The sequence below is a fragment of the Pseudophryne corroboree genome, chromosome 11 (assembly GCF_028390025.1).
Source record: "Pseudophryne corroboree isolate aPseCor3 chromosome 11, aPseCor3.hap2, whole genome shotgun sequence".
Lineage (NCBI taxonomy): Eukaryota > Metazoa > Chordata > Amphibia > Anura > Myobatrachidae > Pseudophryne > Pseudophryne corroboree.
The window spans coordinates 129,784,727-129,797,755 of NC_086454.1; the positions used below are offsets into that span (position 1 = coordinate 129,784,727).

At 34.9% G+C, this 13,029-nt stretch overlaps 8 non-coding genes across 8 annotated transcripts; all 8 read right to left on the reverse strand.

Moving 5' to 3' along the window:
* Positions 1 to 107: 107 nt before the first annotated feature.
* Positions 108 to 180, reverse strand: TRNAT-UGU (transfer RNA threonine (anticodon UGU)). Its single transcript has one exon. It is a non-coding gene; the product is annotated as a tRNA-Thr (tRNA).
* A 2,380-nt stretch (positions 181 to 2,560) lies between these two features.
* Positions 2,561 to 2,633, reverse strand: TRNAT-UGU (transfer RNA threonine (anticodon UGU)). Its single transcript has one exon. It is a non-coding gene; the product is annotated as a tRNA-Thr (tRNA).
* A 1,323-nt stretch (positions 2,634 to 3,956) lies between these two features.
* TRNAT-UGU (transfer RNA threonine (anticodon UGU)) lies at positions 3,957 to 4,029 on the reverse strand. Its single transcript has one exon. It is a non-coding gene; the product is annotated as a tRNA-Thr (tRNA).
* Positions 4,030 to 6,409: 2,380 nt separating this feature from the next.
* TRNAT-UGU (transfer RNA threonine (anticodon UGU)) lies at positions 6,410 to 6,482 on the reverse strand. Its single transcript has one exon. It is a non-coding gene; the product is annotated as a tRNA-Thr (tRNA).
* Positions 6,483 to 7,805: 1,323 nt separating this feature from the next.
* Positions 7,806 to 7,878, reverse strand: TRNAT-UGU (transfer RNA threonine (anticodon UGU)). Its single transcript has one exon. It is a non-coding gene; the product is annotated as a tRNA-Thr (tRNA).
* Positions 7,879 to 9,410: 1,532 nt separating this feature from the next.
* Positions 9,411 to 9,483, reverse strand: TRNAT-UGU (transfer RNA threonine (anticodon UGU)). Its single transcript has one exon. It is a non-coding gene; the product is annotated as a tRNA-Thr (tRNA).
* Positions 9,484 to 11,025: 1,542 nt separating this feature from the next.
* On the reverse strand, positions 11,026 to 11,098 carry TRNAT-UGU (transfer RNA threonine (anticodon UGU)). The gene has a single exon. It is a non-coding gene; the product is annotated as a tRNA-Thr (tRNA).
* A 1,520-nt stretch (positions 11,099 to 12,618) lies between these two features.
* Positions 12,619 to 12,691, reverse strand: TRNAT-UGU (transfer RNA threonine (anticodon UGU)). Its single transcript has one exon. It is a non-coding gene; the product is annotated as a tRNA-Thr (tRNA).
* Between the last annotated feature and the right edge of the window lie 338 nt (positions 12,692 to 13,029).

Below are 13,029 nucleotides of genomic sequence, written 5' to 3' on the forward strand. Positions count from 1 at the left end.
TGTGACCAAATTGAAATGGTTCTCCTCACTTAAAGCTCTTGAGCAGACTATTTCAACATTGGGAGCTGCAATTTATATTTTAGCAGCAGTAACAAGAAAGTAGCACTAGGCCCCAGTGAGATTTGAACTCACGACCCCTGGTTTACAAGACTAGTGCTCTAACCCCTGAGCTATGGAGCCTTGCCTTCAGCACTATGTATGTTCATTCTGCTTAGTGATGGAAAAAAATCTTCTGCAAATTTCAAATCTCTGTTATCATTTTATTGTCGCTTTTTGTCCCAATGTAGACTTTTCACAAAAAAATTCTACAAATTTGCAATATCCTTGATTGAGGCATGTAGTATATAACTTTTTCAGAAAATCAAATAAATGCAAAAATTAGCTGTCTTTGCTTGAATTGAATTATATAGAAAATATTGAAAAAGTTGGACATATTTTTAATGGCTCTCCAACTTTGTGTTAGAGTGTCCTGTAGTGAGCTGAAATAATAATACCATGCCTGTCAGCAGAAACAGAACAGGTGTACAACAGGGTGAGAAGTATTAAAAACCTCCTAATGTGTGTGTTTTTTTGCTATCATTAAAGTAAAATTATTGGAAAGCTCTTACCATAGTTTCATAATAATAGTGAAAAACTTGTTGGAACTATCAGCATGAACAGAATCGGCCCAATAAAATGCAACAAATATGTTTTAGACATGCTCTTGTAACCAATCAGCAGATTAGACTGAACATCATATGTCTTTGTCCAAATTAACCATCCAAATATGTGACCAAATTGAAATGGTTCTCCTCACTTAAAGATATTGCATAGACTATTTTAACATTGGGAAACACTGGGTCCCAGTGAGATTGGACCTCATGACCCCTGGTTTACGAGACCAGTGCTCTAACCCCTGAGAGATGGAGCCACATAAGTAGCCAGAACTGTGACCAATACGGGGTCTGAATTATGGTGGAAAAGAGTTTTCTTCAAATTTCAGTAATCTTATTGGATATTATTAGTAGTATCTCATTCTCCAAATATACACTTTTAACAAATGACCACTGCTGAAATGCCTGCTTGGGACATGCAGTTAATAACCTATTAAACAATTTAAAGAAACTTTCAGTTTGCTGCTGTATGCTGAATAGGTGTATATATAAAATTGAGGAAATGTTGGTCATGTTTTCCATGCCTCACAAACCTTGTGCTCCTTAGTCTGGAATGCCTTCAAAATGATATGACAGAATGTCTTTATATTGAGACATTTGTGACCAATAGTGGTCATTACCTTGAGTATGCTTGCATTTGTACTTTATATATGCTTACATGACCAAAAAAGCCTTCTGGCAGCTACAGTTGTCAATTCAAAACTCTTCTGGATCAACTGATGAAGTTGATTCCTGCACGGTACAATACAATGTATATACCATTGTTGCTATCTTTAAAGTTTAATTATGGAAAAGCTCTTTCTACAGTTTGTAATGATACTGAAAAATTATGATGGGATTATCAGCATGAACAGAGTCAATACAATAAAATAATTTTAAGACATGCTCTTGGAACCAATTTGCAGATTAGACTGAACATCATAACTCTGTGTACAAATTGAATATTCAAATGTGTGACCAAATTGAAATGGTTCTCCTCACTTAAAGATATTGCATAGACTATTTTAACATTGGGAAACACTGGGTCCCAGTGAGATTGGACCTCATGACCCCTGGTTTACGAGACCAGTGCTCTAACCCCTGAGAGATGGAGCCACATAAGTAGCCAGAACTGTGACCAATACGGGGTCTGAATTATGGTGGAAAAGAGTTTTCTTCAAATTTCAGTAATCTTATTGGATATTATTAGTTGTATCTCATTCTCCAAATATACACTTTTAACAAATGACCACTGCTGAAATGCCTGCTTGGGACATGCAGTTAATAACCTATTAAACAATTTAAAGAAACTTTCAGTTTGCTGTTGTATGTTGAATAGGTGTATATATAAAATTGAGGAAATGTTGGTCATGTTTTCTATGCCTCACAAACCTTGTGCTCCTTAGTCTGGAATGCCTTCAAAATTATATGACAGAATGTCTTTATATTGAGATATTTGTGACCAATAGTGGTCATTACCTTGAGTATGCCTGCATTTGTACTTTATATATGCTTACATGACCAAAAAAGCCTTCTGGCAGCTACAGTTGCCAATTCAAAACTCTTCTGGATCAACTGATGAAGTTGATTCCTGCACGGTACAATACAGATTAATACAATGTATATACCATTGTTGCTATCTTTAAAGTTTAATTATGGAAAAGCTCTTTCTACAGTTTGTAATGATACTGAAAAATTATGATGGGATTATCAGCATGAACAGAATCAGTACAATAAAATAATTTTAAGACATGCTCTTGGAACCAATTTGCAGATTAGACTGAACATCATAACGCTGTGTACAAATTGAATATCCAAATGTGTGACCAAATTGAAATGGTTCTCCTCACTTAAAGCTCTTGAGCAGACTATTTCAACATTGGGAGCTGCAATTTATATTTTAGCAGCAGTAACAAGAAAGTAGCACTAGGCCCCAGTGAGATTTGAACTCACAACCCCTGGTTTACAAGACCAGTGCTCTAACCCCTGAGCTATGGAGCCTTGCCTTCAGCACTATGTATGTTCATTCTGCTTAGTGATGGAAAAAAATCTTCTGCAAATTTCAAATCTCTGTTATCATTTTATTGTCGCTTTTTGTCCCAATGTAGACTTTTCACAAAAAAATTCTACAAATTTGCAATATCCTTGATTGAGGCATGTAGTATATAACTTTTTCAGAAAATCAAATAAATGCAAAAATTAGCTGTCTTTGCTTGAATTGAATTATATAGAAAAACTTGTTGGAACTATCAGCATGAACAGAATCGGCCCAATTAAATGCAACAAATATGTTTTAGACATGCTCTTGTAACCAATCAGCAGATTAGACTGAACATCATAACTCTGTGTACAAATTGAATATCCAAATGTGTGACCAAATTGAAATGGTTCTCCTCACTTAAAGATATTGCATAGAATATTTTAACATTGGGAAACACTGGGTCCCAGTGAGATTGGACCTCATGACCCCTGGTTTACGAGACCTGTGCTCTAACCCCTTAGAGATGGAGCCACATAAGTAGCCAGAACTGTGACCAATACGGGGTCTGAATTATGGTGGAATAGAGTTTTCTTCAAATTTCAGTAATCTTATTGGATATTATTAGTTGTATCTCATTCTCCAAATATACACTTTTAACAAATGACCACTGCTGAAATGCCTGCTTGGGACATGCAGTTAATAACCTATTAAACAATTTAAAGAAACTTTCAGTTTGCTGTTGTATGTTGAATAGGTGTATATATAAAATTGAGGAAATGTTGGTCATGTTTTCTATGCCTCACAAACCTTGTGCTCCTTAGTCTGGAATGCCTTCAAAATGATATGACAGAATGTCTTTATATTGAGATATTTGTGACCAATAGTGGTCATTACCTTGAGTATGCTTGCATTTGTACTTTATATATGCTTACTTGACCAAAAAAGCCTTCTGGCAGCTACAGTTGTCAATTCAAAACTCTTCTGGATCAACTGATGAAGTTGATTCCTGCACGGTACAATACAGATTAATACAATGTATATACCATTGTTGCTATCTTTAAAGTTTAATTATGGAAAAGCTCTTTCTACAGTTTGTAATGATACTGAAAAATTATGATGGGATTATCAGCATGAACAGAATCAGTACAATAAAATAATTTTAAGACATGCTCTTGGAACCAATTTGCAGATTAGACTGAACATCATAACTCTGTGTACAAATTGAATATCCAAATGTGTGACCAAATTGAAATGGTTCTCCTCACTTAAAGCTCTTGAGCAGACTATTTCAACATTGGGAGCTGCAATTTATATTTTAGCAGCAGTAACAAGAAAGTAGCACTAGGCCCCAGTGAGATTTGAACTCACAACCCCTGGTTTACAAGACTAGTGCTCTAATCCCTGAGCTATGGAGCCTTGCCTTCAGCACTATGTATGTTCATTCTGCTTAGTGATGGAAAAAAATCTTCTGCAAATTTCAAATCTCTGTTATCATTTTATTGTCGCTTTTTGTCCCAATGTAGACTTTTCACAAAAAAATTCTACAAATTTGCAATATCCTTGATTGAGGCATGTAGTATATAACTTTTTCAGAAAATCAAATAAATGCAAAAATTAGCTGTCTTTGCTTGAATTGAATTATATAGAAAATATTGAAAAAGTTGGACATATTTTTAATGGCTCTCCAACTTTGTGTTAGAGTGTCCTGTAGTGAGCTGAAATAATAATACCATGCCTGTCAGCAGAAACAGAACAGGTGTACAACAGGGTGAGAAGTATTAAAAACCTCCTAATGTGTGTGTTTTTTTGCTATCTTTAAAGTAAAATTATTGGAAAGCTCTTACCATAGTTTCATAATAATAGTGAAAAACTTGTTGGAACTATCAGCATGAACAGAATCGGCCCAATAAAATGCAACAAATATGTTTTAGACATGCTCTTGTAACCAATCAGCAGATTAGACTGAACATCATATGTCTTTGTCCAAATTAACCATCCAAATATGTGACCAAATTGAAATGGTTCTCCTCACTTAAAGATATTGCATAGACTATTTTAACATTGGGAAACACTGGGTCCCAGTGAGATTGGACCTCATGACCCCTGGTTTACGAGACCAGTGCTCTAACCCCTGAGAGATGGAGCCACATAAGTAGCCAGAACTGTGACCAATACGGGGTCTGAATTATGGTGGAAAAGAGTTTTCTTCAAATTCCAGTAATCTTATTGGATATTATTAGTAGTATCTCATTCTCCAAATATACACTTTTAACAAATGACCACTGCTGAAATGCCTGCTTGGGACATGCAGTTAATAACCTATTAAACAATTTAAAGAAACTTTCAGTTTGCTGTTGTATGTTGAATAGGTGTATATATAAAATTGAGTAAATGTTGGTCATGTTTTCTATGCCTCACAAACCATGTGCTCCTTAGTCTGGAATGCCTTCAAAATGATATGACAGAATGTCTTTATATTGAGATATTTGTGACCAATAGTGGTCATTACCTTGAGTATGCTTGCATTTGTACTTTATATATGCTTACATGACCAAAAAAGCCTTCTGGCAGCTACAGTTGTCAATTCAAAACTCTTCTGGATCAACTGATGAAGTTGATTCCTGCACGGTACAATACAATGTATATACCATTGTTGCTATCTTTAAAGTTTAATTATGGAAAAGCTCTTTCTACAGTTTGTAATGATACTGAAAAATTATGATGGGATTATCAGCATGAACAGAGTCAATACAATAAAATAATTTTAAGACATGCTCTTGGAACCAATTTGCAGATTAGACTGAACATCATAACTCTGTGTACAAATTGAATATTCAAATGTGTGACCAAATTGAAATGGTTCTCCTCACTTAAAGATATTGCATAGACTATTTTAACATTGGGAAACACTGGGTCCCAGTGAGATTGGACCTCATGACCCCTGGTTTACGAGACCAGTGCTCTAACCCCTGAGAGATGGAGCCACATAAGTAGCCAGAACTGTGACCAATACGGGGTCTGAATTATGGTGGAAAAGAGTTTTCTTCAAATTTCAGTAATCTTATTGGATATTATTAGTTGTATCTCATTCTCCAAATATACACTTTTAACAAATGACCACTGCTGAAATGCCTGCTTGGGACATGCAGTTAATAACCTATTAAACAATTTAAAGAAACTTTCAGTTTGCTGTTGTATGTTGAATAGGTGTATATATAAAATTGAGGAAATGTTGGTCATGTTTTCTATGCCTCACAAACCTTGTGCTCCTTAGTCTGGAATGCCATCAAAATGATATGACAGAATGTCTTTATATTGAGATATTTGTGACCAATAGTGGTCATTACCTTGAGTATGCTTGCATTTGTACTTTATATATGCTTACATGACCAAAAAAGCCTTCTGGCAGCTACAGTTGTCAATTCAAAACTCTTCTGGATCAACTGATGAAGTTGATTCCTGCACGGTACAATACAGATTAATACAATGTATATACCATTGTTGCTATCTTTAAAGATTAATTATGGAAAAGCTCTTTCTACAGTTTGTAATGATACTGAAAAATTATGATGGGATTATCAGCATGAACAGAATCAGTACAATAAAATAATTTTAAGACATGCTCTTGGAACCAATTTGCAGATTAGACTGAACATCATAACGCTGTGTACAAATTGAATATCCAAATGTGTGACCAAATTGAAATGGTTCTCCTCACTTAAAGCTCTTGAGCAGACTATTTCAACATTGGGAGCTGCAATTTATATTTTAGCAGCAGTAACAAGAAAGTAGCACTAGGCCCCAGTGAGATTTGAACTCACAACCCCTGGTTTACAAGACCAGTGCTCTAACCCCTGAGCTATGGAGCCTTGCCTTCAGCACTATGTATGTTCATTCTGCTTAGTGATGGAAAAAAATCTTCTGCAAATTTCAAATCTCTGTTATCATTTTATTGTCGCTTTTTGTCCCAATGTAGACTTTTCACAAAAAAATTCTACAAATTTGCAATATCCTTGATTGAGGCATGTAGTATATAACTTTTTCAGAAAATCAAATAAATGCAAAAATTAGCTGTCTTTGCTTGAATTGAATTATATAGAAAAACTTGTTGGAACTATCAGCATGAACAGAATCGGCCCAATAAAATGCAACAAATATGTTTTAGACATGCTCTTGTAACCAATCAGCAGATTAGACTGAACATCATAACTCTGTGTACAAATTGAATATCCAAATGTGTGACCAAATTGAAATGGTTCTCCTCACTTAAAGATATTGCATAGAATATTTTAACATTGGGAAACACTGGGTCCCAGTGAGATTGGACCTCATGACCCCTGGTTTACGAGACCTGTGCTCTAACCCCTTAGAGATGGAGCCACATAAGTAGCCAGAACTGTGACCAATACGGGGTCTGAATTATGGTGGAATAGAGTTTTCTTCAAATTTCAGTAATCTTATTGGATATTATTAGTTGTATCTCATTCTCCAAATATACACTTTTAACAAATGACCACTGCTGAAATGCCTGCTTGGGACATGCAGTTAATAACCTATTAAACAATTTAAAGAAACTTTCAGTTTGCTGTTGTATGTTGAATAGGTGTATATATAAAATTGAGGAAATGTTGGTCATGTTTTCTATGCCTCACAAACCTTGTGCTCCTTAGTCTGGAATGCCTTCAAAATGATATGACAGAATGTCTTTATATTGAGATATTTGTGACCAATAGTGGTCATTACCTTGAGTATGCTTGCATTTGTACTTTATATATGCTTACTTGACCAAAAAAGCCTTCTGGCAGCTACAGTTGTCAATTCAAAACTCTTCTGGATCAACTGATGAAGTTGATTCCTGCACGGTACAATACAGATTAATACAATGTATATACCATTGTTGCTATCTTTAAAGTTTAATTATGGAAAAGCTCTTTCTACAGTTTGTAATGATACTGAAAAATTATGATGGGATTATCAGCATGAACAGAATCAGTACAATAAAATAATTTTAAGACATGCTCTTGGAACCAATTTGCAGATTAGACTGAACATCATAACTCTGTGTACAAATTGAATATCCAAATGTGTGACCAAATTGAAATGGTTCTCCTCACTTAAAGCTCTTGAGCAGACTATTTCAACATTGGGAGCTGCAATTTATATTTTAGCAGCAGTAACAAGAAAGTAGCACTAGGCCCCAGTGAGATTTGAACTCACAACCCCTGGTTTACAAGACCAGTGCTCTAACCCCTGAGCTATGGAGCCTTGCCTTCAGCACTATGTATGTTCATTCTGCTTAGTGATGGAAAAAAACCTTCTGCAAATTTCAAATCTCTGTTATCATTTTATTGTCGCTTTTTGTCCCAATGTAGACTTTTCACAAAAAAATTCTACAAATTTGCAATATCCTTGATTGAGGCATGTAGTATATAACTTTTTCAGAAAATCAAATAAATGCAAAAATTAGCTGTCTTTGCTTGAATTGAATTATATAGAAAATATTGAAAAAGTTGGACATATTTTTAATGGCTCTCCAACTTTGTGTTAGAGTGTCCTGTAGTGAGCTGAAATAATAATACCATGCCTGTCAGCAGAAACAGAACAGGTGTACAACAGGGTGAGAAGTATTAAAAACCTCCTAATGTGTGTGTTTTTTTGCTATCTTTAAAGTAAAATTATTGGAAAGCTCTTACCATAGTTTCATAATAATAGTGAAAAACTTGTTGGAACTATCAGCATGAACAGAATCGGCCCAATAAAATGCAACAAATATGTTTTAGACATGCTCTTGTAACCAATCAGCAGATTAGACTGAACATCATATGTCTTTGTCCAAATTAACCATCCAAATATGTGACCAAATTGAAATGGTTCTCCTCACTTAAAGATATTGCATAGACTATTTTAACATTGGGAAACACTGGGTCCCAGTGAGATTGGACCTCATGACCCCTGGTTTACGAGACCAGTGCTCTAACCCCTGAGAGATGGAGCCACATAAGTAGCCAGAACTGTGACCAATACGGGGTCTGAATTATGGTGGAAAAGAGTTTTCTTCAAATTCCAGTAATCTTATTGGATATTATTAGTAGTATCTCATTCTCCAAATATACACTTTTAACAAATGACCACTGCTGAAATGCCTGCTTGGGACATGCAGTTAATAACCTATTAAACAATTTAAAGAAACTTTCAGTTTGCTGTTGTATGTTGAATAGGTGTATATATAAAATTGAGTAAATGTTGGTCATGTTTTCTATGCCTCACAAACCATGTGCTCCTTAGTCTGGAATGCCTTCAAAATGATATGACAGAATGTCTTTATATTGAGATATTTGTGACCAATAGTGGTCATTACCTTGAGTATGCTTGCATTTGTACTTTATATATGCTTACATGACCAAAAAAGCCTTCTGGCAGCTACAGTTGTCAATTCAAAACTCTTCTGGATCAACTGATGAAGTTGATTCCTGCACGGTACAATACAATGTATATACCATTGTTGCTATCTTTAAAGTTTAATTATGGAAAAGCTCTTTCTACAGTTTGTAATGATACTGAAAAATGATGATGGGATTATCAGCATGAACAGAGTCAATACAATAAAATAATTTTAAGACATGCTCTTGGAACCAATTTGCAGATTAGACTGAACATCATAACTCTGTGTACAAATTGAATATCCAAATGTGTGACCAAATTGAAATGGTTCTCCTCACTTAAAGCTCTTGAGCAGACTATTTCAACATTGGGAGCTGCAATTTATATTTTAGCAGCAGTAACAAGAAAGTAGCACTAGGCCCCAGTGAGATTTGAACTCACAACCCCTGGTTTACAAGACCAGTGCTCTAAACCCTGAGCTATGGAGCCTTGCCTTCAGCACTATGTATGTTCATTCTGCTTAGTGATGGAAAAAAATCTTCTGCAAATTTCAAATCTCTGTTATCATTTTATTGTCGCTTTTTGTCCCAATGTAGACTTTTCACAAAAAAATTCTACAAATTTGCAATATCCTTGATTGAGGCATGTAGTATATAACTTTTTCAGAAAATCAAATAAATGCAAAAATTAGCTGTCTTTGCATTAATTGAATTATATAGAAAATATTGAAAAAGTTGGACATATTTTTAATGGCTCTCCAACTTTGTGTTAGAGTGTCCTGTAGTGTGCTGAAATAATAATACCATGCCTGTCAGCAGAAACAGAACAGGTGTACAACAGGGTGAGAAGTATTAAAAACCTCCTAATGTGTGTGTTTTTTTGCTATCATTAAAGTAAAATTATTGGAAAGCTCTTACCATAGTTTCATAATAATAGTGAAAAACTTGTTGGAACTATCAGCATGAACAGAATCGGCCCAATAAAATGCAACAAATATGTTTTAGACATGCTCTTGTAACCAATCAGCAGATTAGACTGAACATCATAACTCTGTGTACAAATTGAATATCCAAATGTGTGACCAAATTGAAATGGTTCTCCTCACTTAAAGATATTGCATAGACTATTTTAACATTGGGAAACACTGGGTCCCAGTGAGATTGGACCTCATGACCCCTGGTTTACGAGACCAGTGCTCTAACCCCTGAGAGATGGAGCCACATAAGTAGCCAGAACTGTGACCAATACGGTGTCTGAATTATGGTGGAAAAGAGTTTTCTTCAAATTTCAGTAATCTTATTGGATATTATTAGTTGTATCTCATTCTCCAAATATACACTTTTAACAAATGACCACTGCTGAAATGCCTGCTTGGGACATGCAGTTAATAACCTATTAAACAATTTAAAGAAACTTTCAGTTTGCTGTTGTATGTTGAATAGGTGTATATATAAAATTGAGGAAATGTTGGTCATGTTTTCTATGCCTCCCAAACCTTGTGCTCCTTAGTCTGGAATGCCTTCAAAATGATATGACAGAATGTTTTTATATTGAGATATTTGTGACCAATAGTGGTCATTACCTTGAGTATGCTTGCATTTGTACTTTATATATGCTTACATGACCAAAAAAGCCTTCTGGCAGCTACAGTTGTCAATTCAAAACTCTTCTGGATCAACTGATGAAGTTGATTCCTGCACGGTACAATACAGATTAATACAATGTATATACCATTGTTGCTATCTTTAAAGTTTAATTATGGAAAAGCTCTTTCTACAGTTTGTAATGATACTGAAAAATTATGATGGGATTATCAGCATGAACAGAATCAGTACAATAAAATAATTTTAAAACATGCTCTTGGAACCAATTTGCAGATTAGACTGAACATCATAACTCTGTGTACAAATTGAATATCCAAATGTGTGACCAAATTTAAATGGTTCTCCTCACTTAAAGCTCTTGAGCAGACTATTTCAACATTGGGAGCTGCAATTTATATTTTAGCAGCAGTAACAAGAAAGTAGCACTAGGCCCCAGTGAGATTTGAACTCACAACCCCTGGTTTACAAGACCAGTGCTCTAACCCCTGAGCTATGGAGCCTTGCCTTCAGCACTATGTATGTTCATTCTGCTTAGTGATGGAAAAAAATCTTCTGCAAATTTCAAATCTCTGTTATCATTTTATTGTCGCTTTTTGTCCCAATGTAGACTTTTCACACAAAAATTCTACAAATTTGCAATATCCTTGATTGAGGCATGTAGTATATAACTTTTTCAGAAAATCAAATAAATGCAAAAATTAGCTGTCTTTGCTTTAATTGAATTATATAGAAAATATTGAAAAAGTTGGACATATTTTTAATGGCTCTCCAACTTTGTGTTAGAGTGTCCTGTAGTGAGCTGAAATAATAATACCATGCCTGTCAGCAGAAACAGAACAGGTGTACAACAGGGTGAGAAGTATTAAAAACCTCCTAATGTGTGTGTTTTTTTGCTATCATTAAAGTAAAATTATTGGAATGCTCTTACCATAGTTTCATAATAATAGTGAAAAACTTGTTGGAACTATCAGCATGAACAGAATCGGCCCAATAAAATGCAACAAATATGTTTTAGACATGCTCTTGTAACCAATCAGCAGATTAGACTGAACATCATATGTCTTTGTCCAAATTAACCATCCAAATATGTGACCAAATTGAAATGGTTCTCCTCACTTAAAGATATTGCATAGACTATTTTAACATTGGGAAACACTGGGTCCCAGTGAGATTGGACCTCATGACCCCTGGTTTACGAGACCAGTGCTCTAACCCCTGAGAGATGGAGCCACATAAGTAGCCAGAACTGTGACCAATACGGGGTCTGAATTATGGTGGAAAAGAGTTTTCTTCAAATTTCAGTAATCTTATTGGATATTATTAGTAGTATCTCATTCTCCAAATATACACTTTTAACAAATGACCACTGCTGAAATGCCTGCTTGGGACATGCAGTTAATAACCTATTAAACAATTTAAAGAAACTTTCAGTTTGCTGTTGTATGTTGAATAGGTGTATATATAAAATTGAGGAAATGTTGGTCATGTTTTCTATGCCTCACAATCCTTGTGCTCCTTAGTCTGGAATGCCTTCAAAATGATATAACAGAATGTCTTTATATTGAGATATTTGTGACCAATAGTGGTCATTACCTTGCGTATGCTTGCATTTGTACTTTATATATGCTTACATGACCAAAAAAGCCTTCTGGCAGCTACAGTTGTCAATTCAAAACTCTTCTGGATCAACTGATGAAGTTGATTCCTGCACGGTACAATACAATGTATATACCATTGTTGCTATCTTTAAAGTTTAATTATGGAAAAGCTCTTTCTACAGTTTGTAATGATACTGAAAAATTATGATGGGATTATCAGCATGAACAGAGTCAATACAATAAAATAATTTTAAGACATGCTCTTGGAACCAATTTGCAGATTAGACTGAACATCATAACTCTGTGTACAAATTGAATATCCAAATTGAAATGGTTCTCCTCACTTAAAGCTCTTGAGCAGACTATTTCAACATTGGGAGCAGCAATTTATATTTTAGCAGCAGTAACAAGAAAGTAGCACTAGGCCCCAGTGAGTTTTGAACTCACAACCCCTGGTTTACAAGACCAGTGCTCTAACCCCTGAGCTATGGAGCCTTGCCTTCAGCACTATGTATGTTCATTCTGCTTAGTGATGGAAAAAAATCTTCTGCAAATTTCAAATCTCTGTTATCATTTTATTGTCGCTTTTTGTCCCAATGTAGACATTTCACAAAAAAATTCTACAAATTTGCAATATCCTTGATTGAGGCATGTACTATATAACTTTTTCAGAAAATCAAATAAATGCAAAAATTAGCTGTCTTTGCTTGAATTGAATTATATAGAAAATATTGAAAAAGTTGGACATATTTTTAATGGCTCTCCAACTTTGTGTTAGAGTGTCCTGTAGTGAGCTGAAATGATAATACCATGCCTGTCAGCAGAAACAGAAC